This window comes from Meleagris gallopavo, chromosome 20 (genome assembly GCF_000146605.3).
Source record: "Meleagris gallopavo isolate NT-WF06-2002-E0010 breed Aviagen turkey brand Nicholas breeding stock chromosome 20, Turkey_5.1, whole genome shotgun sequence".
Taxonomy (NCBI): domain Eukaryota; kingdom Metazoa; phylum Chordata; class Aves; order Galliformes; family Phasianidae; genus Meleagris; species Meleagris gallopavo.
Window position 1 is genome coordinate 8,483,623 of NC_015030.2, and position 27,863 is coordinate 8,511,485.

Sequence of the window (27,863 nt, forward strand, 5' to 3'; positions counted from 1 at the left end):
CCCGCGGTTGACTTTTCCCGTGACGAATCGTTCTCGAATTTGTTCCCCAGCGCCCTGCCGCAAGGAGCTGGAGCTGAAACGTGCAGACGCGAGGCTGATTAATAATGAAGATAATGGCATCGCCGGGATGCACGGACCGAAACCCACGTCTCAATTATCTCGTGAGAACCGGCATCTGCAGTCACAGCTCGGGGCCTCCCGCCCCGCTCTCTGTGCCGGTATTTTGCACAGACCCTTTTGCACATCACACTTGCTCTGATCTTCACCTCGACTCCTTTCATCTGACTTTAGAGTGCTTCCCTTGAAGCAAACGCAACGAGAGCGGTGTGAATTACTGACGGCGTTGTGATGAATCACATCTACTAATGCAGCACCGACCAAAAACAAGCCCTCATTAGGCCGATTGCTGCAGGAATGCACAGTCCCTGTCCCAGGGATCTCGGTCAGAACAGGCGAAGACTCCGAGAAAGAGAAGAGTTGACAGTGCAGCAGGAATGCTGTCCTGTGGGCAGCCGGTTCCCACGGTGTGTGGGGAAGTCAGCAGGGGTAAGGCAGTTGGGACACAGAGGAGAAGCAGCTGGGTGCAGGGTGCAGGCTACAGGCAGAGCTCCCTGCCCTCCCCCTGCTGCACACCTGGCACGATGAGGTCGGTGCACAGCTCCAGCAGCACGGATCGATGCTGCGCACACAGCAGGCTCAGCTCCAGCCCTGCTCCCGCTCCCAAAAACAAAGCCCCAAGTGCCTGCAGAGTCTTGCTCCAGCAAGTCAGGAAGCAGCTCTTTAGGCTGTACGCTGTGGGTCAGACCACGGGGGGCTGCTCTCCCTGTGATCCCCATTAACATTAATAAGAGCAGAGTTCTTGCTGGTGTGCTGCCGTCCCGGCTGCAGATCAAACAGCGCGGGTCGTGCCGAGGGCTCACAGCAGCAGGGAGAGCACTGGAGGCAGGACAGGGCTGGCTGAGGGCCCATTAGCGTCAATTCCTTGGGCCTGTAACAAAGTTGGACATAACTACTGCATGCAATTATAGTATAAGGATGTTTCGGGGGGTATTCCATCCGTCTCTCTAGAGACGAGCTGCTTGCAACCTGTTTGCCATCAGTAGGCTGCACTGTGGATGCCTAATGAGGCTGTGCTTGGAGACGTTCTGGTTCTCTGCAAAAGCCTGTGGATAAGAAGTCAAGAGGAGGCCAGATAGCAGAGCTGCAGAGGTAACCCCTCCAAAATGGGGATTGTTGCTGTCTGTATCGTTAGGCTGTTCAGATCAAGCTCTGAAGGTGCCTCATAACAGCAGCTGTTAATCCACATTAAAGCACCTTTGTCAAAAGCATTACAAAATATGCCAGGCACACAATCTGTTCTATTCAGGTTTTGTTAAAAGGCCCAGCAATAAAAAATGAAATAAAACAACAAGCTATAAGATTGAGCTTAAGGGAAAAAATGTACTCTGTGCTTTAGAAATGGGCCAGAAGTGTGCAGAATGAAGGCATGGATTTGTGCACCTCATTCAGAAGACAGAGAGGAAAGTGTGAGCAGGACACAATTACCTCTGAGCTAAAACCAGGTGGAGCCAAGCAGCTCCACGTTGCACCAAAAAAGTGTAAACACCCTTAGACAGCTGTCTCTAAAGTGGGAAAATAACTGCTCCTCTGAGGCTGGAGTGACTGTAGGTTTATTGGCTGTTTCAGCCAAGCAAACTGGCCGAGCCCTGGCACATGGAGGGCAGTGGGTTCAGACACCCCCGGGACGTGGTGCTCTGCTGGGCTCTGCTCCTCACGGTCTGTGCAACACAGGCTGCTAGACAAGTGCACAGCTTTCAGAAGTTTCAGCTCTAAGCATGTCTTAGTGACATATTTTTAAGTTTTTGGCCCCTACTCTGCGTAATATAACCAATAAGAGAAAAGAATCAGCTGGCCAGGACAAGAATAATTCATGCTTGCCAGTGGCTATCATGCCTTACAAGGCACACGGCTAACAGCAAGGCTGCAGAACAGAGCAACCTAAAGCCATGCAACACCTGTACTGAGCTCATGAGTGCAACTGTCCTTCAGTGCTATTGCTGTTTGCATTAATGCATCCCTTTAATCACACAACCACATGCTGTTTCCCACTGGTCTGGATTCATTCAGGACACAGGCTGGATGGCGTTCAATTTATCTGCAACTATTCAATATCTGCTTTAGTCTCCTTGATCAAAGTGTAGCTTCATGCCTTATTTACGGCTACTACTAACAGCCTGCTCTGCAGACAGAACTCTTTATTTCCCCCCAAGCTCTTTCTGTGGTGTTCATCACTCTGACATCTGAGTGCTTTGCAAAGATTAATTCATCTTCATAAAGCCTCTTCAAAATGAGAGAAGATGCTATTCCCATTTTGCAGATGAGGAGCTGCTGCATAGACAGATTGAGGTCAAACATATCCACTCATGATCGGTTCTAATATGAAATGTCTCAGATCTAATCTTTTTAAGATATCTTCAAATATAACACCAAAACCTCCTGCTTGTATGTTAAACTGGATTTGTGGCTGACTTCTTGTGAAGCCTGGCAGTACGAGGATGGGAGATGAGTGGGAGCTCTACATGCTGGCCACCAGAAAGAAGGACAAAAGCTTTCTGAACGTCACTCCCAGAAACACTGGAAGCCAGTGCAGACAACCCATGTGAATATAGAAGACTTTATGAGCCTTCAGGAAAGTAGCAAAACGTTTCAAGTAAAACTGTACACACAGGGATTTTTCTCTGCAGTTTGTAACACAGGACTCAACTCGAGAGCACAGCTTAAGGTAAGAGAATTGCAGGTTCTCTCATTTCTTGGGGTCTGGCCAAGCATGGACAAATACGGAAAGCTTTGTAGTGCAGGAGACCACCCTGGGAAGTGAGGCTTTTGTTTTATTAGTGCCTTAAAAGCATCTGCGGATCAAATGTGCCACTATCACTTTACACCATGAAAATACTGCCCAGGGGACTCTCAAGACTCATCTTTACAAACGCTGATACCTCTTTGTCAGTTTTAATAAAAGGCAGCTACAAAAACAAAGTGGGCCATGTGGTCTCAATGAAGCGAAGACTGTGGCAATCAATAACAGAAACAATCTGCACTTACTTGCTGGGAGAATTTGCTTTTAGCAGCAACATCTATAAAACAAGACATCATTCAAGACCTCCCTTGATTCTTCTTGGGACAATGAGCCCACTGTGCCCAGAGCACATCTGTGCTTATGGACATTTTCAAATCCAGGACAGTGTTTAGACTGATAACATGACCATGCAATGTATGAGATGTGAATTACTCCATTTCCTATTACTTCGCCCTTCTGTGAGCTGTGGCACTCACTGCAGCCCTTGTCTTTCCGTTCTTGCTACATTCCCAGCTCTTTGCTTCACCAAATGAGGAACCAGATGTTTTAGTTCCTTCTGTCTGAGAAGTACAGCAACATTTGGAAGCAGAGGAGCTGGCTTGTCAGGATAAGTGTGCTTCAATAATTAATAATAAAACCTCCAAGTTATGGCTGCTGCAAACCTGTATATGTCTGCTTCATAGAATCATAGAACTGCTCAGGTTGGAAAAGACCTTCCAGATCATCAAGTCCAACCACAACCTAACAACACTACCCAACTCTAACAACCCTCTGCTAAATCATGCCCTTAGTTTTAGTATCTTGGTTCATAGGGTAAGTCAGGAATGGCCTCAGCCACACTATCCAGAAACAGAACTGTCATTCTCTGATAAGGCTAAAAAATAGCAACCACCAGCATAATAACAAGCGGATGGAAAAAATTTGCTTTCTCCATGTAATGCCTACTAAGCATTTCAGAGGCTCGGTTGGATATTATGTACACAAGTCCAATCTCAGTAAGAACATACAGATTTTAATTTGAAAGTCACACATGGACAGTCTTATCAGCTGAAACATGAATTGTATTCCAAACTGAATGACTCAATACAGACATCAAAACAATCCAATTTCCAGCCTGGGCACATCGCTCTATCTCTGCGATTTGTGTTCCCATTCACCCCTGTTGGCATTCATATTGATATCCAGCAAGGTACCGACTCTCCTCAGCTCTGCTCTGTAGCAGGAACAGACAAGAAGCCAATTTTCTGCAGCACCAGAGGGTGACAACTCAATATTTTCCACTGCATTTCATTCTGGTGAATTTTCATCTCGTAGTAAGATGAGATGTAGTAAGATGACGATCCCACAGTTTCCCTAAGAGATGGAGCTTACAGCCACTGCCGTCTTGTTTTTTGTTTGGTTGTTTTCTCCTCAACTCACAGAGGCACTGTAAGGAGAGGAGCAGTAGCAAGAAGGAAAGAAAACAAGATTTTTGCTGTGGTGAAAGTAGTGCTTTCAAACACAAAAACACACAAACCTTCTGTGCCAAACCTTGCAACTAGAGCAGTGTCCTCTTCCTCTGTGCCATGCTTGCTCAGCCACCAGACCTCAGACCCCATTCTCACTACTTTATTCCAAAATAAACCAAGGCCTTGCCCAGAGCCGAGGCTCCCTGAGAGCACAGCACAGTACTGTGACATGGAGCAGCAGGGAACCAGGAGCTAAGTCACTACAGGTCAGTGATCACTGAGAGAGCGAGCAGCAAGGGAGTTTATTTGGAAACCCAGTATCTCAGAACACTTAGTTTTCCTTACTCCTCCAGCTGCTTTGCCTTACCAGACAGACACACCAGTACAGTGTTACTGTTCCACCAAGATTTGGAAGCTAAAGCCTCCTGAATGTATTGCCCAGGTGAATGGGACTAGTGGGACTTGCTCCCCGGGTATTTCCACAGCACAGGTACATAAGAACGGTCAGAAAACCCCTGTCTGGATACCACATTAGGCTGCTCCACAAGTGCTGTGGGAAAAAGGCCATTTAATACCGAGACAAGAAAGCAACCCAGGTTGTCCTTGTACAGGGATTCTGTGCTCTGCCCTTTGCTTGGGCTCAGCCAACTAGAGCCACAGCCTCACTCGGGACACAAAGATCCCAGACCACAAGACATAAAAACATTTCTGTGCACTGATTGCCTCCTCACAATAACCTCATTATCACAGCTGTCAGTCACTGGGACAAGCCAGCCACTAGCATGGGAACTACTGATAAGAGGTGCTCGCCCTCGAATGCTTCTGCTGCCTGCAACAAGGCAGGTCCTGGCAGCGCTACACTGTGCTCTGCCTTCTCCAGCACACGGATGGGGCACAGAGAGCTTCCCTCAGCCTGGTGTCCAAACTGCCACTTGCACGGTGCTGAGGACGTTCACGCCATCATTTAGATCTGTGCCCCACGACTGTGGTATCTTGTGATCAGACTGAAAAACCTAAAGGCTGTTTTCCTTACAGATCTTCCAGTGCTTAATTCTTGTATCTGCTCGCTAGCCCCCTGCAAAAGCAGCGATCCAGGAGCTGTGAGTTACCAATCACTCACTGCGTATGCGACCTCTACTTCATGCCCCCACTTCAGATAATGGGGGGCTGTACCCCTAACATGGTGATGTACAGCCTGATTTATTGCTAATATTTGTTGCTCAGACAGTGCTGTAGCAAAGAGAATTTGGTCCCGAGTTACTGACCTGGACTGTGAAGTGATTTTAAGAAAATCCAAAGAAACTCTGTCACCATTTTAAATCAGCTGGCACACCTCTTCCAAGGCAGAGGTGTTTAAATCTTACAGAGTACACTGAACATCCAGTGCCTGAATCAGAAACTGTAACAGATGGACTCAGAGGGTTTTTTTTAATTACGGCTATTAATAAGTGCAAATGCTCACAATGACAAATGCAATTTATTTTTAGTCTCTGCTGGGATATTAGCCTGGGCTTCTCCAGCCCTTTTAGTCAGACTGCCTGCTTTGGCACAGAAGCACATGCCCTGTCTGACCACCTGCACGGTGTCTGTCCTCCTGCCTTGCTTCACTCCTCTCCCAGCACACTGGAATATTCTTCTAACTGGAACAGTTTAAAGATGGCAGTTTAGTTAATCTGGAATTAGTCACAGTGTAATTCAACTCTGAATTGGATAGATGAACCCAAGAGTTGGTGAGATAGGGAAGACTGGCTCCACAGCCACAAACACATTACAAATGGAGATGTCTTCACTAAAATCATTTCTTCTGCAGTTATTTTGCAAAGTCAAAGTGGGCAGCAGCAAGGAGGGAAGATGTGGCTACATGAATCCATCTACACCTCAAAGGGACCTCGCTGTGAATCCTGGCAGCAAGAAACACAAGGATTTTGAATCTGATTCTCGTGGCCATTTCACTAGGTTACAAATGCAGTCTTAAACATTCCCAAAAGAACACTGTGGTAAATATAAACTGTGATAACAACTGATGTAAAATGGGGCTATTGTTTGTACTTAACTGGAAGCAGTCAGGATTTCATCCTGCAGTTTGTGGTTTCTTCTGGGATCTTTGCAGTAGTTTTTGCATATATTACAAGTTTATTCCAATAAAGGCTCTTTTTTTTGAGACTGAGAGCACCAGAAGGGATGTGGGAGACCTGGGTTATTGCACTTGCATGTCACAAGGAACATAAACCAGGCTTCATTACTATTCATAGGACAATTTGCTTTGCTAATACATTGACACGGGATTCTCTCCAAGAAACGGGTCTCAGCCAGAGAAACAACTAATTCTGTTACAGAGTGGATGGTGCATTTTGCTTGTTAAGGTTTTCTGGAGAGGTTTCGTTGGGTTTTCTTTGTTTTCAGATAGGGCAGTATGATTTACCAAGTCAGCCACCCTTGGGGCTGTGCCGAAGCACCTCGCTAGGATGGATGCTGCACAGCATTAGAATTGTTTGCAACCAGGAAATATTGCCGTTGTGTGTTTGGTTTTGCTCCTTTCATTTTCCCCGGGCAATGGGCGCTATGAGGAGAGAGCATTTCACATGATTAATTTCCTGCTGTGGCAGAGAGGATGTGCTCCGTTCTTCAACTGTGTTTTTGCTCAGTGGTGCTCAGACAAATGACTGAGCCGTGGGCAGTGATCTGCAGCAGTGCAGCACTGCTCTGAGCAGAGTGCAACAGCTCTGCCAGGACCGGCTGTCTTTCCCTCCTGAGCAATAGCAGCATTTTATCATTAAATCATAAGGTACATCACAGAACTCCTCAGCTGAAACTTATTTTTTATCTGCTGCTTTTAGGAAAAGCAACGATCCTTTGATATCCAAATGTGCTTCAGCAGATACAGGCAGCACCCTGCAATGAATCAGAGAGCGCTTCTGCCAAAGCTCAGGCTCAAACCTACTGACATCAATAACAGACCTTCCTTTGATTTAGGAGACATTTTGTGTCAGTCTTTCTGTTGTCTTTCATACAATCATAGAATGGCCTTGAGTTCCAGTGCCTGCCATGGGCCGGGATTCTGCCACAAACACCCATGCAAAGTGTCCCCCCAGAGCCAGCCCAACTCGCCTGCCGGCCAGCCCTGCCTTCTGCCTGCAGATGGAACTGGGACATCTGGCATTTCCCACTTCTTGGTTACAGATATGAGAAACCCAGTTCTTGCTTACAGTGACCAGCACCTCTTATGGAATTACTCCTGAGGGTCTAACTGAACTTGTTTGTAGGGAAAAATAACACCTTACGGCAACTCAATGAGATCCGCCAGCCTAGCAACAGCAAAATCTGGGACAACCAGGCCTCAGATTAGGCTTGTTTCATGCAACCTGCAGTATTCTGAGGTGTCAGCACACTGCTGGCCTCTCTTGGCTGGGCTCACAGAAGGTGGGCACCGTGCCCCAGCCGTGGCTCCCACTGCCTGCTGGCAGCAGGACACCCAGCTCAGAGCTGCAGCGCTGCCAGGGGAGCAGCCCAAGTGCTGAAGGCTGCACGTGAGAGATGTCCTTTCTTGAAAATATCTCTATTAATAAAACATTAGGGAATGTAGAAATGCAGTTATCTCAGAGTAAAAGGTTTCTTTTGGAGCTCCCTGAGGAGGCAGAAGCAGCTTGTTACGGAGCTAACACGTCTTTTACGGCCGCAGCCACATGAATAAGAAATATTTCAGTGTGAGGAGCAGTTAAGAGAGGCAAAAAAACAAAAAAAAGACAAAGCAAGAAAGCCAGGCAAGCAGAACAAGTGGCTTTGAGTAACAAAACCCGCAGCCATTGGAAAACCTCCTGAATGGTTTTGAGTCTGAAACAATCCATGACCTAATTAGGTGGCACTGTTACTGGAGAATACAGGAAGGAACAGAAAAGAAGGATGAGGAGATAAAGGGGAGGAGACAAATAGAGGCCCAAACACACAGCCAGCAGCCCAGGCAAGAGCTGCCCAAGGTGATGCTCAGTGGATGAACACAAGTGCACTCAGCAGGGCACAGACAAGGAGAGTCTTGCCCCATTGCCTTGTGCTTGTGCACAGCCTCCTCCATTACTAAAATATAACATTTTTCTCTAAGTGGGAAAAGTGGGTTAGGAAACCTAACCAGCCTTTGAGGAACAAGTATGGCAGCAAACTAGGGCAAAATACTGTAAGGATGTCATCTGCATCTTACAGCTGGGAGAATGGCCAGCCCAACCCTCTGCTGTGCCTGCAAGCCCCGCAGTGAGCACATACTCCTGTAAGCATGCTTCTATCGAAGATGTGCTGCAGTCTGTGCACGTCTCTGCCAAGAAATGTTTCAGCCAGGAGTGTGTGCATACCTGCAGTGAGAGCTGCCTGAGCCAACGGCACGCAGAAAGGCCCATGCTCCAATCACAAGCACAGCATGGCACTACTGAAGGCTGGGCACTCTCTTTGAAAGTGGCAGCTACGGTGCACAGAAAAACCAGCTTTTTCCCTGATATCATACAAATGCAGGTGACTCAATCAACAGTACAACCACAAAAGTCATCTTTCTTCTGGGTTGAGGTAACCTCTGCAGGGCTGGTGTTTCTGCAGTCACTTTACCCCCGTTAAAAGCAAGCACGAATGCTTCAGAAAACAGAAAACTCGGGGGAACAGAGTGCACTGCTCGTTTGAGTTGTGCATAAGAAATTAGGAAGTACAGCGTAGCCCAGCTGGGATCTCATGTTTGAAACAACACCACTGTAGTACGATTTCTGTCCTGGGTGCAAAAGGGGCTCAGTGCCCACCGCAGTGCCAGGCTGCTCTGTTGCACCAGCAGTGCAGGGAGGGATGTGCAGAGCCCACCAAAGGCAGGGATGGCTCTGGGAGGCTGCCCCAGCCCTTTCCTGCAGGCAGCTCTGCTGTAGGCAGCACACACACACACACACACAATGAAAAGAAAAAGCTGACAAAGGGAGAAGGGTTGGGCTCAGCTTTCCCACTCTGCAAGATTTGCTAAGACTCATCTCCTTCAATCTCCCCCCATTCCATTAATGGCTGGTTGGAGCAGTTTCACGCTGACTGAAAGCAGAATTCTGTGTATTTTAGCTTTGGCTTTTAGCATGATTTACTGCCCTGATCTACAACTTCCTTAACAAAAAACAACCTCTGGGGAAGACAATTAATCATTTCTTAAAGTTATACTTACTGAGAAGGGCTGTGGAAATCTCCGTAGGATACTGCAGGGTGTCCAGTCTGTGAGCAGCAGCCACGTTTCTCCCCTGCCTTAGCTCAGAGGGACGTGAAGCCGGAGCTGGAACTGCACTGTGCGGTGCCGATGAGGCTCTCACAGTGCATCGTTGCCAAGAAACCCGGGGCAGACTGCAAAGCCTCTGCTCCCGTCGGGCTCAGGCATTCCTCCTGGAGCTTTCAGCCAGAGCAGGCAGCGCGGCGGGCACAGCAGGGCTGGGAACAGCACTGCTCCCCTTGGTGCAGGTACAGCTCAGCTTCCACGCAGTGCTTCCAATTTGAAATACTGCTTGTGTAGCAAATCATTTTCTATCTGGAACTAGACTAGCTACTTTAGTCTTACTTTTGAAACAAAACAAATGCGGTTCCTCCCACCCTGCTCTTAGCCAGACAGAACAGACCGCAGAAGCGATGGCAGGACTGAAGTGTGCCTTCAGCTTTGCTGCCCAAGTCTGCAGTAGAATCAGTTATTTCTGAACAACTCAAAGAATCTGCCATGCCAAAATTTCATGACCTGCAGTTGCACAATTCCTGCCACCTGGAAACAAAGAGAATTCATACAACCTGCTGCTGCATGCGATGCAGCAATGCATGTGAATTGTCTTTTGCGTTATGGGAACAGATCCTGGACAGTCAGGTCGTGCAGTGCCAGGTGCCACACAAGTCCCCAGGCCCTATACCAAAGATCTCACAGTCCAAACCCTCTCTGTGGAGAGCAAGAAATAACTGGAAGAAAGGAAGTCACAAGCCTAAAGCACAGCCAAAGCCAAACCTCCACTCTGAAAACATAATATCTTTCTGCACATCTCAAACCAGTCACACAGGTGACATCTCAGGGTCCTACTCATTTGAATTTATTGTTTCCTTCAGAAAGCTTTTACTGTGGCAATGGTTATTCCATATCTTAGTGGTGTAACACACAGCTCACGGCATCCTGCACCAAACCAGAAGAAATGGGATGGCATCTAAGGATCCCCTTTTCCATTGCTCATATGTTACAGCTGATGCTGAATACACTCTAGCTTTCTCACTCAACGCTAATCTTAGTCTCTACAGGTAAATTGATAAGAATAAAAATGATTACATTCTGGAATTCAGACTGATTTAATAAATGTTATATATGTATATAAAATACACATTTTTTTTTCCCCTGTGAATCACAAACACTTTGGTAATGACTTCTCATCTCAAGTTAGGGTAGACAGTGTTTTTCAGTATCTTTTGATTTAAAAACATTCCCTGCCCTTTTCTCTTAATTAATCATAAACCAGCTGAAGTTTATCTTCAGACTGAAACAACATGAGTTCCCATCACAGAGTGTATCCCTTAAGATGCCTACATTTGGGCATCCTCATTCATGATAGAGGTGTACCATCAGACTGCCTCAGCACGGTCACTCCTGCAACAGCTTTATCTAGAGCTGCTGCAAATGACATGACATGAAGAATAACTGAACCCTGATTAACTCTGGAACTTCTAACATTCAGATCTGTGCACCAGGGGAAATGCACAGACCCTTAATTTTGTTGATGAGTGCTTCTCAAAGTGGGAGAAGTCGAACAGTTCAAAGATTTGTGTTTTCAGCAGGGATATACTTTAATCTTCTTTCCTCCCAGAGTTACCATTCTGTGCCTGTAAGTAATTTAAAATGAACTCCTCATACAAATCCATGTGTGCATGATGTGTAATGTGGCTATAGTAAGCCAGTTAAATGCACTTTCCCAGCAGGGCTTCTGTTCCTGATTTCAAACAGCAGTGTTGTAAAGGAAGGTGGCAAGCAGAAGGAGGCAATCCTGGCTTCCCTCTTGCAGGGTTTTCTTGCAGGAACTTTTTGCAAGTTATTCTCCAGATGATTTGCATTTACCCTTACAGACTATTTTTAGCTGCTTTTCTTCCAGCACATATTCTTGGAGAGCCTCTGCTATTTATGTGGTCTCTGCTTCCCTGCAGAGCAGCTCCATGCAGCTGGGTGCTGAGGGCTTGCATGCCTTTCCTGCTGTGCACAGTGCACAAGGAAGCCCATCTCAGCCCCCTGAGGTCACAAGCAGCAGCCTTTGTCACCATGAAGATAGGCAGTGGAAAGAAAACAAGACAAGGGAAAGCAAACATACTCCAGGTCCTCAGAGTGTTTGCGGGGCCATTTGGGATGGGCAAAGGTCTGATGGTCTGGACACATCTCAATAGATAACGTGAAGCTGACGGTGCAGACAGGCTGTGAATACATACAAGGCAGCTGGGTGCAGCTGAGCGCTGAAAAGCACGAGAAAATCACTGCAATTCTGGGTAAATCTGACCCCAAGTTGTGAAGCTGGGGTCACACAGTTTTCCCAGCTTTAAAAAATGGGAGGAATTAACTTGACATTGTGTCCACGGGCAGCATCAAGGTAGGTGTATGTACCCTGGCACTGAGGATTAGTTTTACAGATCCTGTGGGACATGGTTAACAACAGCCCCAAACACCCACATAACATTACCAGTCCCACGAGCAGCAAAGTGCTTTGTGTCAGGCTACACTGCTTTCTTTCACATATGGGAATAGTGTCACTATAAATATAAATAATAAAGCCACAGAAATTAGGGCCTGTTTTGCTTTAACTATACCCACAGAAAAGCCTATTGTTATGAACCATAAGAGTTTAGTAGTGTTGAGGTTCCTGCCTCCCTTCCAAACTTTTCTAACAAGTCTAAATTTGTAGACTGGGACTCATACACACATACAGTGCATGCATACAGCACAGACATTGGGATACCTAACTAAAACAGAAGCAAATTAGCTGGCAAAAGAGGTGAAAGCACACTTAAGGTACAAATAATAAGTAAGCTTTGAAAAAAAATTGCAGTTTTTATCTGTGCAGTCTTCCCTGGCCTTACCAAGGAGAGATTCAGCACGCTCCAGTATGTAACATTGCCTTTTAAGATTCCACAAGTATGGCCCAAGCTCGTTGGCTCCTTATGTGCTACGTTAGTAAGAGCTCCTAGGGAGCCAACATATGGGTGTACTTAGGAACACATTAACAGCTCTAGTAGAGCAACTAAGTCCATTACACTGAGCAGTGGAGCTGTACTCTTTTCCTGTTGCCAATCCTGCAATAATTAGGGCTGTGGTGTGGTTCAGCAGCCTAAAAGAACTGGCAGACCAAATTAATCCCACGAGTAATTCAAGGAAGACAGAGGAGTTACACCAAGAGTCATGGCCCACCGTGTTTCTCTCCTTGAAGCTCTCCTTTGGAAATATTAGCTACTTGGAGGCTGAATTCTGGGCTACTGAATGGCAATTAGACAGCTACATGGGAAATAATTACCTGATTACAAGATGATTCATTAGTATTCTGTCAAGATACGATTATCCTGGCATCTAGGGAATACACCGCATTTCTTCTTTGCTCCTTACAAGATGATGACAGCAGCATAAAGCACTTCTGCCCCAAATCCCCACAGAAAGGAATAGCAAAAGAGCACAGACAGCAGTGCTCAGTACCCAGGGACCTAATGAAGGCAGAAAAATGCAGGACAGACTGACACAGCCCAGTCCTGTGGTGCCAGGTCAAAACCAGACAAGGAAACAGCTTCACAAACAGCAAGTACCAAGTGAGATCCTACCCACACTATCCTCAAATACACCAAATGAGCCACTCAACCACGAACTCACAGCTTAGAGGGGGAGAGAAACAGTTTCTGGCAGCCCATGCATTGCAGCATAAGCTCACTTTGTGAGCATCAGCTGCACATCAAGCATTGCAATAAGGGATAGAAGCCTGACTAGAGGATAACAGCACGTGTACCTCTGGCTCCTTAGACACCAGCAAAAAGCAGGAAGGTTGATACAGAGGGGAGAGGCAAGACGTACAGTACTAGCTCCTAACAGCATACAGCCTGACCTTATTAGTTGAACAGAACGGTTTGTACAAAGGTGTAGCAAATCTGTAATGGCTCTCTTGACTGCTTTTATAAAGAGAGGCAGATTTGAGACCTAAAATCTTTCTAGGCTTCACAAACAAGTGTAGGTGAGCATGAAAGGAATCAGCCTTCAGCAGCATCAGAACTCTGCTCTTCTCCTTGGTCGAGGCACAGCGTCCTGCTTTGCACTTTGCCTTTCGTTCAGGCAGGCTCTGCAGAGCTGGGGAACAAGAAAAAGCATTCTAGAAAGTTATCAGCCCATGAAATTTAGTATTCAGCTCCACCTACGTGCATAAGTGCACTGCTGAATTTTACATGCGCTCAGATACAAAAGCTGGGCCAGCAGACAAGGCACCAGCTGAGACAAAGATACAGGTCCCCGCGTGGTGACCGGTGTCTCCCATGACCTCAGTGGCATACAGTCACCTGGCTCCTCTGCAAAGCAGCCTGGCTCTCCCACCTCTGACCTGGGTGTTAGCACTGCATAGCTGAATTCATGTTCTGCAAACTTGGGATGAATAACAATTTTCCAGCTCCCAGAGATGCCATCAGTTGAATTCATTAGAGCCCATGAAGTGCTTTGATAGCATAATAATAGAATAGGTATTGTAGATAGCTTCTATGCTAATTCCTTCATCTACGTGTCTGCGGCTGCCTCCTCCAGGAATTTAACAGATGTACGGCATGCAGAATAAACACCTCAGAAGTAACAAGCTTCTGCATAAAGTTTGCAGATCACCTGCACATCTTGCCACTGGTGTATGGTCACCCTACAGCTGTCCCTCTGGGACTACTGAGAGCAGCCTCCATGAGATGATGGAAAATCAGTGCACAGAGCCCACGAATTCCAGTGCTTTGCACATGTTTTGCCCTTTTAGAAATCATCCAGTGACAAAGACCATGCTGACCACATCTTCGGGATGGAATTGCGTGGGCCTCTTGGCTCTTTCCCTCCTTCTGCATGGAGGAGTCATTAGGGCTTTCTACTGGGCCACGTCCTGTCAAATCCTTAATTCCAGATGAAGCAAAGCGCTCAGCTGCCCAACACCTTTGGAAGAAGCAGGAACTGACCCCTGTGCATGTTGGTACACAGAGCCTCCAGCTGTCACCTCTCTGGGAACACAGCCTTGCAGCTCTGATGCTGAGCACCCCGCATTGAACTTTGCCTCTGTGCTACCCCTCTGCCAGACAGCTCCTGGTTAATGAGTCTGTGGAGCCCAACTGGCTCTAGACAGTATTTTCAAATGTGACACTGCGAAAGGAAAAAAAGAAATAGGTCGAGGTGATTATGCAGAGTGACTAATGATTGCTGCATGCTAAGCTGATATGTGATGTCTGCCTATGTTTTCAAAGGTGCATAATAATATGTCCTTGTCTGACCTGTGGTTTTGCCGACACTTTTCCTGAATTAATGTCGTCTCAAAAATGCCCATTAGGCTGGAAACTTGAACACCCACAGTGAACAGTGCCAGCAGAGCGGAAGGGCTAGCAAACTTCACAGAACTCCCATGCTGAGGACATATCTGTGGCTCTCAGACATAAGGTGTTAATGCAGGCTGATCCTGGAGCTGGGTAGGAAGGAAGAGAAGAGAGTGCTGTTCTGCTTGGCATTCCTAGGCATGAGAGCACTGCCAGCCTGCCTGCCATCCAAACAGCCAGAACAGGTATAATTGGGCTAAACCTGGACCTCCCAGGCCAAAAACAATGCAGCATGCTGAGTTGCAAAAAACAGCCTTTCATTTATCTCACAGCTCTTTCACGGACAAGAGTGTAAATACAACCCTTGAGAAATCTCCTTGACAGGTGCAGACGTACCAGGAAAAGCATAACCTCTGGTTCAGCCTATCTGTGAGGAGGATCTGAACCACATTCTGCCTCAGGTGACAGAGGTAAGCCATCACATATGGACTGCTGGGCCTGATCTGGAGAGAGAATGACGGGGCAGATCTGCTTAGAAGGCAGAACCTCTTCTTCAACGTGCACCAGAAGTGCATTGCCATGGCAGGAGCAGTCTGTGAGTGAGTGACAGGGAGCAGCACGCAGAGGGCCCTGCAGTGATGCTCCAGGCTCCCCGCCTCAGCCCCAAAGTGCTGCTCAGAAGTTAACAGTGATCAATTTTTGCCCCATTGTTAGATCTCTGCAATCATAGGCAGAGAAGAATATTTTTGCACAAGCTCCTTGATTTACATCAACTAAAGTGACAGGAATACTTCTCCCACTTTTTTAAACAATTGCTTTTTTTAAAAAAAGAAAGCTTGCCTGAGCCAACAGCCTGATTGTTCCACACATGCATTTCTCTCCCAAGTGAAAAAATCTCATCTGCTCATCCTCTATCTTTCATCCTAATTAAATAGTAATGTGAAGTAATCAGCGGCATTGTCAGTGGGTCTGGTGCTGCACAGACACTTTTGAATACACAACATTAAAAGGAAACAAGCCAGATTTTCCCCAGCAGCTGCAGCAGGACCAACTGTGTAGGCAGAAACACCCCTGCAACACAGGTGGAGCTGCACTGACCAAGGGAGAACCTCTTGGGCTGCGGGACAGCCCTGATTCAAGTGGCTGCTTGCAAAGTGAAGAGAGGTGGGAGATTTAACATGGCTGGAGGAGCAATGCTGCTCTGCTCAAGGGGAATGTTGTCCTGGTGTTCTTCTGTGGAAGGACTGACACCATGCTGTCATTAAACCTGCCCTAGCCGCCTGAAGGGGCTTGTAAGCATCACACATGCAAAGACAGGAATGAACCCAGACCTTGTCAGTAGGACTGGAGGGAATGGCCTCAAGCTGTGCCAGGGGAGGTTCAGGTCGGAAATTAGGAAACAGTTCTTCAAAAGAGTGGTCAGGTGCTAGAATAGGCTGCCCAGGGAGGTGGCCACTGTACCTGGAGGCATTCAAGAATCGTTCAGACATGGTACTGAGGGACGTGGATCAGTGGGCAGTACTGGTGGTAGGCAGATGGTTGGACTGGATGATCTTGGAAATCATTTCCAACCTTGGTGATTCTATGATTGTAGCGCTGGCAGAAGGCCTGGGCTCTGCACTGATGCAGGTGAGATAGGTCAGGCACGGCCACCTAGCCTCCAACTCCACAACTTCACATTTCTGCACAGATCTGTGACAGATTTCACCCCCACTAAGAGGCCCCTTCCTGTGCTGTATGCAGTGTGGCTTCTTTACTACTTCAGGACAGAGTAAACTACCTCTAGTTACCTTTCAATTTCTATTTCTGTAGTTCAGTCAAATTAAAATACTGAAGAGCTCTTAAACACTGATACCTGCTCTCAGTGCTCAGTTCTCCCTCCTTATTAATTACACTTAATACAGAAGCATTCAGATGCCATCAGAAAAGAGCTCCTGTTAGGCAGAGTTATCAGCAGGGGGGAAGCTCTGGGACCCCACGTCATCTGTGAAGCAGCTACAGATGGCAAATTACCATAGGAAACAGAAATGCCTGTGGGTCCATGTGGTTCTTGTTACCACCGGCTCTTGGGGAAGTGGTGTGAGTGTGAAGGCAGCCCCAGACTGCTGGAGCTGGAGTCAAACCAAACATGAACATTTTGGTCTTGCAAGTATTGATAAGAAGAGTTTCTTCGCTTTCTTATCTTTTCATTCTAAGATGGAGTGGCCCTGTTCTCCTACATGAGAGAGGCAACATCCCATATGAATGGCGCTGTACAAGTGAAATCCAGGAAAATCATCTCTTCCTGTACAGGTTTTTGATCTGAAGAGATTATATGAGTTAGAGGAAATGTGTGCCACACAGCAGCACAGCAAGTAATACCCTTGCTTTAAGTCAGAAATCATCTGAGACTTTTGTTCTTGGGGAAAAAACAATCATTTTTACTAATTGTAAAGAAAGTGACCCAGGACTTTCCCCAGCTCTAGGATTTGTTTCACAAAGCCCAGATCAGTGCTGCCAGCACACACCTCCCTGCTTGACGGGCACATCCTGTGGTACTTGAGTCCAAAGACTTTCCCCTCCAAGTACTACAACACGACATGGGACGTTTCCTGGTAGCAACATTTTGCTTTTGTGCAGTAATCTGAGAAATCTTACTCAGAATTTCTTTACAGGTGAGGAGATTTATCAGACAACAGGTGAGAGCTCTGAATTCACTGCACAACGCTCCCTTTGGTGATGCCTCAGTAATATCTCACTGTTGGCTTTGTGATAAGACAGCCAGAAAGGTTTCATGTGAACTTTCCAAAAACTGCAGAATTACAACACTGCAATTTACTCTTTCACTTACTGACAGCTTCACAGATGAGAAACCTGTGGCAGCTCCCAGAGCCAGATCAAGCCTGCCAGGTGACTCAGAAAGGAACGGCTGTTATCTTCATGCTGGAGAGTTCAGGCATAAACAAATGTTTATGAAAGCCAGCTTTATCTATTAGTCTCACACAATGCCATGCATTACTCATATCAGACCTCACAGACACAGTGAAATCCTGACTTCATTCATTATTTAAGTCTTCCTCCTCCCTTTTCCACAGGATTAAAAGCAACTCACAAATCTTTCTTTGGAAATGTGTCTACAAGTTCATTTTAAAAATACAGGAGCATCAAAGTACCTGACCAACAGTTCTTAATGGTTCCTAAACATGCCCTGGATCCCACCCTTCCCTGGCCTCCTGTGAGCACTCCTTGGGGCACTGCAGCCACGTGGTCCATCTGGAGACAGAAGGCACGTGCCCCAGTTACCCCAACAAATCTTCCTCAATGAGGTTAACCTTCAAGGACGTGGTAATGAAAAACTGATGGGAGCAACAAACTGCAATAAGCCTTTGAACGCGCACGTGCCAGCAAGAAATATGGAACAGTTACTGTTAAAGGAAGCTTCTTGTGGGGGCTAGGCAAAAACACTTGAGGTTCTGTCTCTTGCTCTGCAGCTGGGAGATGATGGTAGCACATTCAGTCTTATCAATTTAAAAGTTCCTCCAGTTTTAAATAAGGTTTTGTATACAGTGTTATGAATGTATTTCTACAACGGGCAAGAAAGTTTACCTAAATATAGCACTATTCTACCAAAATAGCTGGATAAAGCTGTACAATACACAGGTTAGCTGTCCTCTGACAACCAAGAACAAAACAAACTCCTTTGCAAAGACGAACTGCTTGTTATCACAGCCCTATTGACAAAGGCTGGGAAAAGCTCCAAGGAATCAGCCTTTTCAATATACCTTTTTTATAACCTTACTGTATCTATTGATGCATTTCCTTTCCAAACACTTCCCAGCCCTGCTGGTTGGAGAGCAGGCTGCCAGGTTCGTGCTGTCAGCCCCAAACACTCATTATTTGCATCAACCCTGTATCAACTCTGCCATGGCTACATTATTACTCCACTTTAATCTTGCCAGCAGCTTATCGTAACGCCACGTACCGAAACAAGCCTGAGTTCCAGGGCACAACTCACCCAAAGGAGCTGCAGTATCTCACAGCCCGTTCCCCAGCTGACACCACAATCAGTTGGGTAATCACAATATCAGCCCGTACAAAACAGTGAGCCAAACAGCAAAGCTCCCGATTAATAAAGCCTCTCAAGGGTCTGATTAGCCTTCCTTGGATTTCTGTAAACTTAGGAAATGTAATAGTTGAACAACGGGGAAAAAAAAATTGTCATCTATTTGGCCGAACTCTAGCAGCACACCCAGCTCAGCTCTGCAGCACATGGACAGGCAGTGCCCACGTGCCCTGTGCTCCAAACCTCAGCAGCTCATCTTGGCATGGCACTCCCTGCATTTCTCTGCATCTCTGTTCCAGACACGGCCTCTGTGTCCCTGATTAGAAGAAGGTCAAGTAGCCCGTATCTCTTTTTAATTTTTAATGGCAATTTCATGCTGTTACTTCAGCGGCTGGAGGCAGTGTAGCACAAATCCCTCAGGAGCAGATCGTGGATACTCTCTTGTAGTCTGGCCTACTTTACTTCCCTGTTCAGTTACAAATTGCTTATCACAGCCCAGATGTGTGGCAGTACTGGAAACGCACACCTCCACCCCATCTAATAAATTCCCCACCGTACCATGTAAAAAAAAATATATATTTTGAGCCTCCTCCAATTTCTAAAATTAGAATATAATCAAGATCTAATTTTTAGCTCTGTGAGCCCAGCTGAGTGCTACAGTGCAATTCTAATCAGCTCAGTTCACACCTGAAGCAGACGCTGCCATTTTGGCCCTGGGCAGCACCAGCAGTGGACTTGGAGCTGGGGAGGCCAAAGCCCACAGTTCTGAGGGGGTCTGGGGCTTTTCAAGGGCTGGGTGTGAAATGTGAGGACAAGGAACCTGGAAGGGCATCCCAAAGCTTTCACAGTTAGAATAGCATCAAGAAATTTCCTTAACTTCATTGGTAATTTTGGTGGCAATTCTTGAAGCTATTGAAATGGAGTATTTGAATCATAAAGCACTGCAGGCAGTATAGCAGTAATTGTGGGACAGAAATATTGTCCATAAGATTTCACCCTTTTTTACTTTTTTTCAAATATAAATGGGAGAATTCCTGGCAGTATATGAAGCACTTTTCTTTTGAAGAAATGAGACAGGTTTCCTCCAATAAAACACACTGCTCTCAGTCTGATCAGAGAGGCTAAAAAGCAGAAAAGAAGCAGGGAAATTCTCTCTGTTTGCTCATGCAAGGAGGGATTCCACTGGCTTTGTTTAGCTAGAACATTTCTTTGTGGTTGACTTTCTCTGCTCTTTCATAACCACCTGGAACCTTGGCTTTATCGGACAGCTTATCTGCACTCTTTTTTCCTAACTACAGACAAAACATAAAACAAATCCAAACCTACTTTAGACCATGATTCTTAGTCCCCAGAAGACCTTACATTTCCATTGCACAGCCTTCCCGCTCAAATATATGCAAAGAACACTGTGTAGTCCTGTATCTTCCACAAACACAGCACAAATCTCTCCAGCAGCAAAAAGAAAAGATATGAGGTGGAACGGGCAGTAAATAAAGATTGAGTAAGCTTCAGGTTCATGAACTGAAGGGCAAAGATACCCTCATCCTGTCACACGAGTGCCAAGAACCCCCAAATACTATGTACACCAGCTCTCATTTGGCTACTTCCATTATAGACATGTTGGCATTCCCCAGAAGGCCGTATTTCAGAATCAGGACAGCTTCACCACTCTCTGACTGAGCAGCTGTATTTCTTCACAGGAGAGCAGTACACAGCGTGTGCTGTCACAGTATTTCTCTTGCTTATATTAATAATGGTTTATTCGATACAGGTAATTAATGTGGATGGATTTTCAGCATAGCAAATAAAAGGAAAAAAAGGACTAAACCGAATCCATGCTTACCTGAAGGATTAAATCAATAGGATACAACTTTCCTGATAGAAAGAGACCAACTTTCAGCTCTCAGCTGTTATCCAGCCTCTACCCAAAGAGCCCAGCTTAGTTTATCCACAGAGAAACACGGCTGGGAGGAACATTTTGTCATGGCAACTGACAATTCCAGGAAAAAAAACATCCCTAAAAATGTGCTCAGCCAGAAAATGGGCAGAGGAAAAGCTTGAATACCTTGGAAAGAAAGAACAGATGAGATGGAAAATGTCTCTTAAACATAGGTTCTGTCAGAGAGAAATGTGACAGGCTTTCAAATGGTAAAGCTTTTAAATACAAAACCCTACCTGGGCTAAGAACAGAACTAACTACACAAAAGATAGTTGTGGATAACACGAGGTGCAGATGTGCAAGGTAATAACAACCCTGTTGGGGCCAGGAACAACGTTGTGACATTTTGCTCCCTTGCTGATTTGAGCTCCCCAGCCCAGGCAATGTCCTTCAGGCCTCAGACCATGGACTGAATCTGGAGGAACATGGCAAGAACGGATTGGTAAGCATTCCTCCCAGCCTGGGAGCACTCAGATTTCAAAATATTTTCTTGTCCCAGCTCAAGATGAGAAGGTCAAACCTTAAGGTTGTTTTTTAATACAACAACCAAGCAGAAACAAGTCCAAGGAAAGTAATTTCTCCTCTAAAAATGTCAGTGTGTGATGTTCCACCAAATCACAGAATTCAAACTGCTTTTGAAACAGAAAACATTCTCAAATAATCTCCTTTAAGGCTGCTTTTGGAGGAGTCAGCATTTATTTTGTTGGAGGACATCTCCCTTACCTTGAGTGCAAATCTGCTCCTCCTCTGAACAGCAGCTCACCAGGACAGCCTTTGTAGTCAGTCTGAGCACCCACAGACACACATTTCTATGCAGGTGTTTTGTACCAAGAACACTTTGTATGTATGCACAAGCATATAAAATATAATTCTGAACACTGCCAGGTGAAAGCAGGCAATTTCCATGTAAATTAGTCCCAAATAGAGGCACGCTGTGCTTTTCATTGCTCTTGGTAATTGTTCACTGGGGGTTTCTTGGCAGTTGTAGTTAATATTACTTTCTGATGCTCTGGAGAATATAGAGAAAAAAGAGCTGCTGAGTGTTGCCCTCAGAGGTTATAATAAAACTCTAATCTGTGAAGACACATCATTACCTATGTACAATCCTACCTCAGCCTACCTAGAAACATGGAGTTTTTTTGCCTGTAACCGCATGGCTGTGCTTTATGAAGATTTCAAACAGAGCTGAGCTTAGAAACCTCTTCCAGTAGGAAATTCAGGCAACAAAAGCCTCAGAAAGAATGCCATGGTGTGGGCCTAGATTTACCAGGGACTGAGAAGCAGGGGCTGGGCCCCTCAAAAGGCCATCCCTGAAGATGCTGACTGCATTCATGTCCCATGGGATGCAATAAAAGCTGAGGCGAAGGAGAATCTGGCAGATTTAGGAGCATCAAACATAAGCCAGATTTCTAGATCAGCTGTACACATCCAAGGGAGATGCTCGAGACAGAGCCGTACTTCCCCAGCTGAACTATTAGAATATATTGACATCCCAAGTTTTGATTACTGCAGCAATGAAGATCCAGCCTCCAGCTTCTGGAGGAGAGACATCTGAACAGGTTGTCCCTAATCACAGCACGGGTCCCATAGTGACAGCGGGACAGGAGAGCCACCAGCATCTGGGTGAGGGGAGCAAATTACAGACATGCTCTGTGCTGATGGCTGCACAGCATGACCAGCTCAAGAACACCCAGCACAGGGAGGCAGCCACTGAGCATCTGCAATGCCAGAAGCACAATGGGAGCCAAGAATGACTGAGAGCGTGTGGGTGGTGAAGAGAGCTGGAGGCTGATAAGAAACAGGAAAAAAATAAAGCTTCAATTTGCTGTATTTAACTCTGCTTCTTCTTACCATGTAGGTTGTGTTTTTCAATTTGCTATCAGTTAGAAGACATTTCCAACTTAACAACTTAGCTTCTGTGCTTCTGCTAAGATGGGAGATCTGATATCTTTCACTCAAACTACCTCAGCTTCCAGAAGGAAGCACAGTGAGGTCAGTACATCCAGTGCACACGGACCCTTTGTGATCCACGTGGAAAGACATTTTCTTGGGAACTCAGCCCTGCCAAGTCTGCACCAAAGACAAAACAAACCTTATCAACAGTTAAGCTGTGGAGGATGTGTGGTGCTTTTTTTTTTGGGAAAGATCTGGTTTAACTCGAGTCGTCACAATTCCTTGACTGTTATTTTCATGGTGGATAACACCCAAACCAGGCAGAACAGACTTCTGGCTTTTCTGAAGCCAGTGGGGGACTCCTCATTGCTACTGAAAATATTTTCAAACAAGTGGATCAGTTAGTAGTCCCAAATCCATCCCAGAGGCAAATACAATTTATTTGTCATGTTTCAACAATTTTTCTGCTGTTCATACGGTGTAATTAATCACTTGGCAGGCAGCAAACACATGCAGGACAGAGAAGGCAGCTCATTCTTCAATGTGCAGCAATCATTCTGCACCTTGTTAAGAGGCAGAGTCACTCTTATTGACAGATAAGAGCAGAGAAAAAAAAAAAAAGGAAAACAGCAACTCAATACAGGACCAGTGACAAGGAAACAAACGGTCTTGTTTAAAACAGGGACCCTGGTATCATTGCATCTTACAAAGCTCTTCTACTGGTTTGCACGTACAGCATTCAGGCATAGATTTCAGATGAAGGAATTTCTCATCTATAAGAACACCTAGCCTGCTCTTCACAAGCAGCTGGTGAGGTATGCTGCTACCTGGTCTCACTGGGAGGAGGCTCTCAAATCTTTCATTCAACCTCCTCTTGTTACCAAATCAGGGGATGGCCACTCAAATCTGAACAGCCAAAACGTGCCATGTGAAGTCCTGAAAAATCCAACTCCTTTTGCTGATTCCCTTTTCCTCTGACTTAGGAGCTGAGACAGAAAAGCACTTGAAGCCAGGCAACTCTTTCCCTGAGCTTGCAACACAAACCTTGGCCAGAGAGACGCGGATGTAGCCAGCCCAGTTCCCTGCTCCCAGCTGGCCAGGTGCCCAGCAGGGCCCAGAGCCAGCTGTTCAGAAATGCGAGACACAGGCACTTTGCTTTGTTTGAGCTGCCTGAATCTGGGCCTGGGTTTTCACTCAGATACTTCATCTGTGGACTTTCTGTTGGTTCTCATCTCCAAAGGCTGTCCAGGGCTCTGAGGTGCTTGCATTAACTTGCTATGGAGCAAATTCTGCACAGACTTCTGGCTTTGGCTACAACAGCAAACAGTGGGAAGAATTCAGGGTGGATAGACTGGCTTCTGCCATACTCTGGGCATTTTTCTATTTTCCCTTTAAGGGCTGTAAGAGACAGAAATTATACTGACAGCACTTTGCTGATGCAGTATTCAAACAGACCACAGTACAGACCTGAACTACCAAATCAACAGACTCAATTCACACACAGAAATGTGGGTGTATTCACAGATCCTGGAGCTGAGAGGCTCTACAGCTGCTAACTTGTGTAGCTGCTTCCCTAGTGTTTATAACCACTTCCTTAACACCCTAGAGGACTTTCAGTAGCAGTAGTAACATGAGCTTCTCCTGCATAGTGCCAGAACCCTGTGGTGTAAGCACAAGGTTGGCAGGGGCACAAACAGGTGCTAACTCAGATCACCTCATCTCCTGACACTGCAGCCCAAGGAAAAGCTCAGCAGAAGCTCCCAGTCCCTCCTAACCCACCTCTCCCAGCACAGCAGCATCTCAAAACACTTCTCCCACCTCTGTGAAAGAGCCACCAAGGATGTATGGCAGAGCAGGGACTCAAACGTTTCAAATCTGACAGGAGTTTCCTATTCTCTGCACGCACTCACACACTGTGTGCAGCCTGACGCAGGGCTGAGTCAGAGAGACACTTCCCTTTGATATGAGAGTCCTGTAAACCCAAGTGTTGCTCTTTGCTATTTATGCATCACACCCCAACAGACCTGAGCTCAATGGATGAGTTCTATGTTGGCCTGAAATACCATCCTGACACAGCCTCTCATTAAAGGCCATTAAAAACCTCCCATGGAATGGCCTTGGCAGTTTAAATTGCATACACAGTATATTTTTTCCCCTCTGATTTGAACAAAGGTTTTAGACATTAAAAGCTCATCAGTTTTTGTTCTTATTTACATAAAGAAAAAAAGGTAAAAACAGACCTTTTAAAAAAAGTACAAATGAAATGTCCCAGCCTCCTGGTATCTGAGGATCTTGTATACCAATTTAAATTAATTGCATTCAGTTGGTTTCAATTAAAGGCTTGAGGTTTGGCAGTTTCATCTTCCCCCATTTGACTCAAAATACACCTTGCTGCAGCTCCTGCCTCTACCTCATCCCACTTCTTGGTATTACCTTCACCTCGTCAGGTTTCTGCTTCTCTTTGGGCTTCAGAAAGCTACAGGACGGGCAATAAGCCCATGGGAGAGAAAGTCAGAGACAGCAGAGGAGAGGAGAAATAATGTAAGAGGAGGATATGTCTCCTCTTCCTTTTCTCACTCCTAAATCACATCATGAATGCAGAGACAGCACAACAAAGCAGCTCAGTATCTATCTGCCTTTGTCTAAGCACAACCCTTTGGGTGCAGTAAAAGAGATGCATTCCCTTTTTAAGTACCTGCTTGTGCCACCACAGCAGATGGTCCTTCTGCTGCCTCCCTCTCCTGGCTGCACCTGAGAATTAGACAGACATGCAAAGGGTATACGGGGATGATCATCAGATTAACAGGCAAATGCTGTTTGTGCCACTGGGAGCTGCCCATGAGCTCGACTACACCACCAGGAATTCACACTCAGTAAGGTCTGGGAAACACAGTGAGCTCATGTTCTCAGCAAGTTCTTCCTTGGGAGCTCAGCACGAAGCTCAGAGATAACCTCAAATCCACCCAGGTCTCAGAAGTCTTCCTCTATTTCATCCGATGGAAAAGTCCATCTTCCCTCCCCATAGGGGAGGCTCCTTATTGCAGCCTGTTCTCAGCTTCTGCCAGCCCTTAACTGACATCTAGTGAACAGTTTCTGAATTGCACCTGAAATACCTGGAAACTGCAGGTAACCGAGATGCTCCTCCTGGAAGGCAGAGCTGTGCAGAGGAGCTGTGAGATAATTGTGGAGCATACATCGTGCATCATTTCCTGTCCTCTTACCACCACTTCTCAGAGGCCACGCAAACACTGCATGGACCCAAAGTGGGCAGACAGCTAACTGTTCCTCTCCCAGAGGCACAAATCTAGAATGCAAAAGGGAATGCCAACAGCTGCTCTCAGCATTAGCAGCAAACACAGCTCCCACCTCTTCTGGCTGCTGGGAAGCTTTGCAGCCACGTCTCTTAGCTCATCTTCAAGCACCTTCTCTGCAGTGCGTCCTTGGTTAATAGCAACTCCCAGAGGAATAGAGACCCAACAGCCATGCCACCTGCCCTCTAATGAGCCAGCAACATCTGCACAGCAATAGGAAAACATCTAGTGTTTGCAGAGAGACTGCTTTGCATTTTATAGCCTCTATCATCTCTTGCAAAACAGGGAATTTGGTTTATGGCATCTATTAAGGTTACCAAGCAACAGCATTGCGGGTATCTATGTCACCAGTCACAAAACAATACTGTTTCAGAAACAAGCAGAGATAGTGTTGTCAGCCTTCTACCACCCAGGTTCTAAAGCCAGCCTGTCATCTTCATCGAGTGAAAAAGAGACAGCAAACTCAGGCATGTCCATGAAAAAAGTTTATGGCCGAATTCTGCCCTTTTGTTTGCAGTCACAGAGGTGTCCTTCAGTCCTGTGACAGACATTCTCTGCCCTGAGGTGAGGCAATTTCTCTACCTTCAGCCCAAAAAGAGGAAACTGTTTTGTGTATTGCTATGAAGCAGTGCAGATAAGATGGACCAAGGACAAGGTCCATGGCACTTACACCTCCCACCACACGCTCCATCAATTAAGTTTAAGTGTTGAACCCAGCTATTCACAAAGGAGTACAAGGAAAATGAGAAATCAGGATCTTGGTAGAAATGAGGATTTCTCCTATGCATGCTGTGGGAAGGCATGCACAGCTATGGCATTGCCCATAGTCCAACTGTTAACACCTCCAACCAAAGCACCAGCATGATACATTTGGATTTCAGGCTTGTTGTTTGGCCTCAGTTCCCAATCTCTTCCACACCGACTCACTAAAATTTTCATCGCACAAAGTATGTGTGTAATGGGAGGATCTCTTCTCCACACCTTAGTCAATGCAAAACTCTTTTTTGTAGTCTGATTTCGCAGCCAGATGCGTCAGAGCTGCAATGGTGATTGGTGCTTCCCATGCTGAGCTTCTCAGCTCAGTGGCTGGGCAGCTCTTGGCCTGTTGGCTTTTTCCTAGATTCACGACTATTAACAGGTCTTCCCTACCGACTTCAGCTGTATTTCACACAGGGTAACTGCCAGCTGGCTTAAGAGAATTTAGGATTTGATTAGCATTGCTGTTACAAGCCTCACTATTTGCTCGGCTGTGAAGGGAGTCATCGTGTAGAAGCTTGCTGGCACCACACAAGTGAAAAACACCAATTGAATCTAATTAAACCAGTCAAACTTCACAGGTCTCCTCAGAGACCTTCTGCAGACCATAAACAACAACAGCATTTGTAAAGACCCAGCTACACAGCACTCCTGAGACTTTCTCAGCGCAATGAGACAAAGTTAATGCTCCTCTTACCTGGTAATAGTAATCATCATACTGCAGCTCATAGTGCTGAGGCTCGGAGTTTTCAGGCGACAGAACATCATTCAGTAACTCTTCACAGCCTGGAAAATAGGAACAAAAGCAAATGATCAGTCTTCCTAGAGATTACATGCACGATGAAGGAAGAAACAGAGTCGCAGCTAATCTTTATGCATGAAATTTGGAAGTTAACTCTGGAATATATATAAATAGCTGAAAGAAAGATCTGCCTCCAGCGTGAGGCACTAAATTGGTGCCATCACACTAATGCTGACTCACCACGAATGCTCTGAGCTATAAGGAAACGGAAAGCTGGACGTTGTTTGGCTCAGTGACTTGTTCTACAGCATCAACACCATCCCTGATCAATGCCAAACTCAGGAT

The 27,863-nt window shown here is 46.0% G+C and overlaps 1 long non-coding RNA gene across 1 annotated transcript; it reads right to left on the reverse strand.

Annotated features, from left to right (window-relative positions):
* Positions 1–3,831: 3,831 nt before the first annotated feature.
* On the reverse strand, positions 3,832–27,863 carry LOC116217326. Its single transcript, XR_004161744.1, has 3 exons — positions 27,759–27,863; positions 27,474–27,562; positions 3,832–4,283 (listed from the first exon to the last, which is right to left on the reverse strand). It is a non-coding gene; the product is annotated as an uncharacterized LOC116217326 (long non-coding RNA).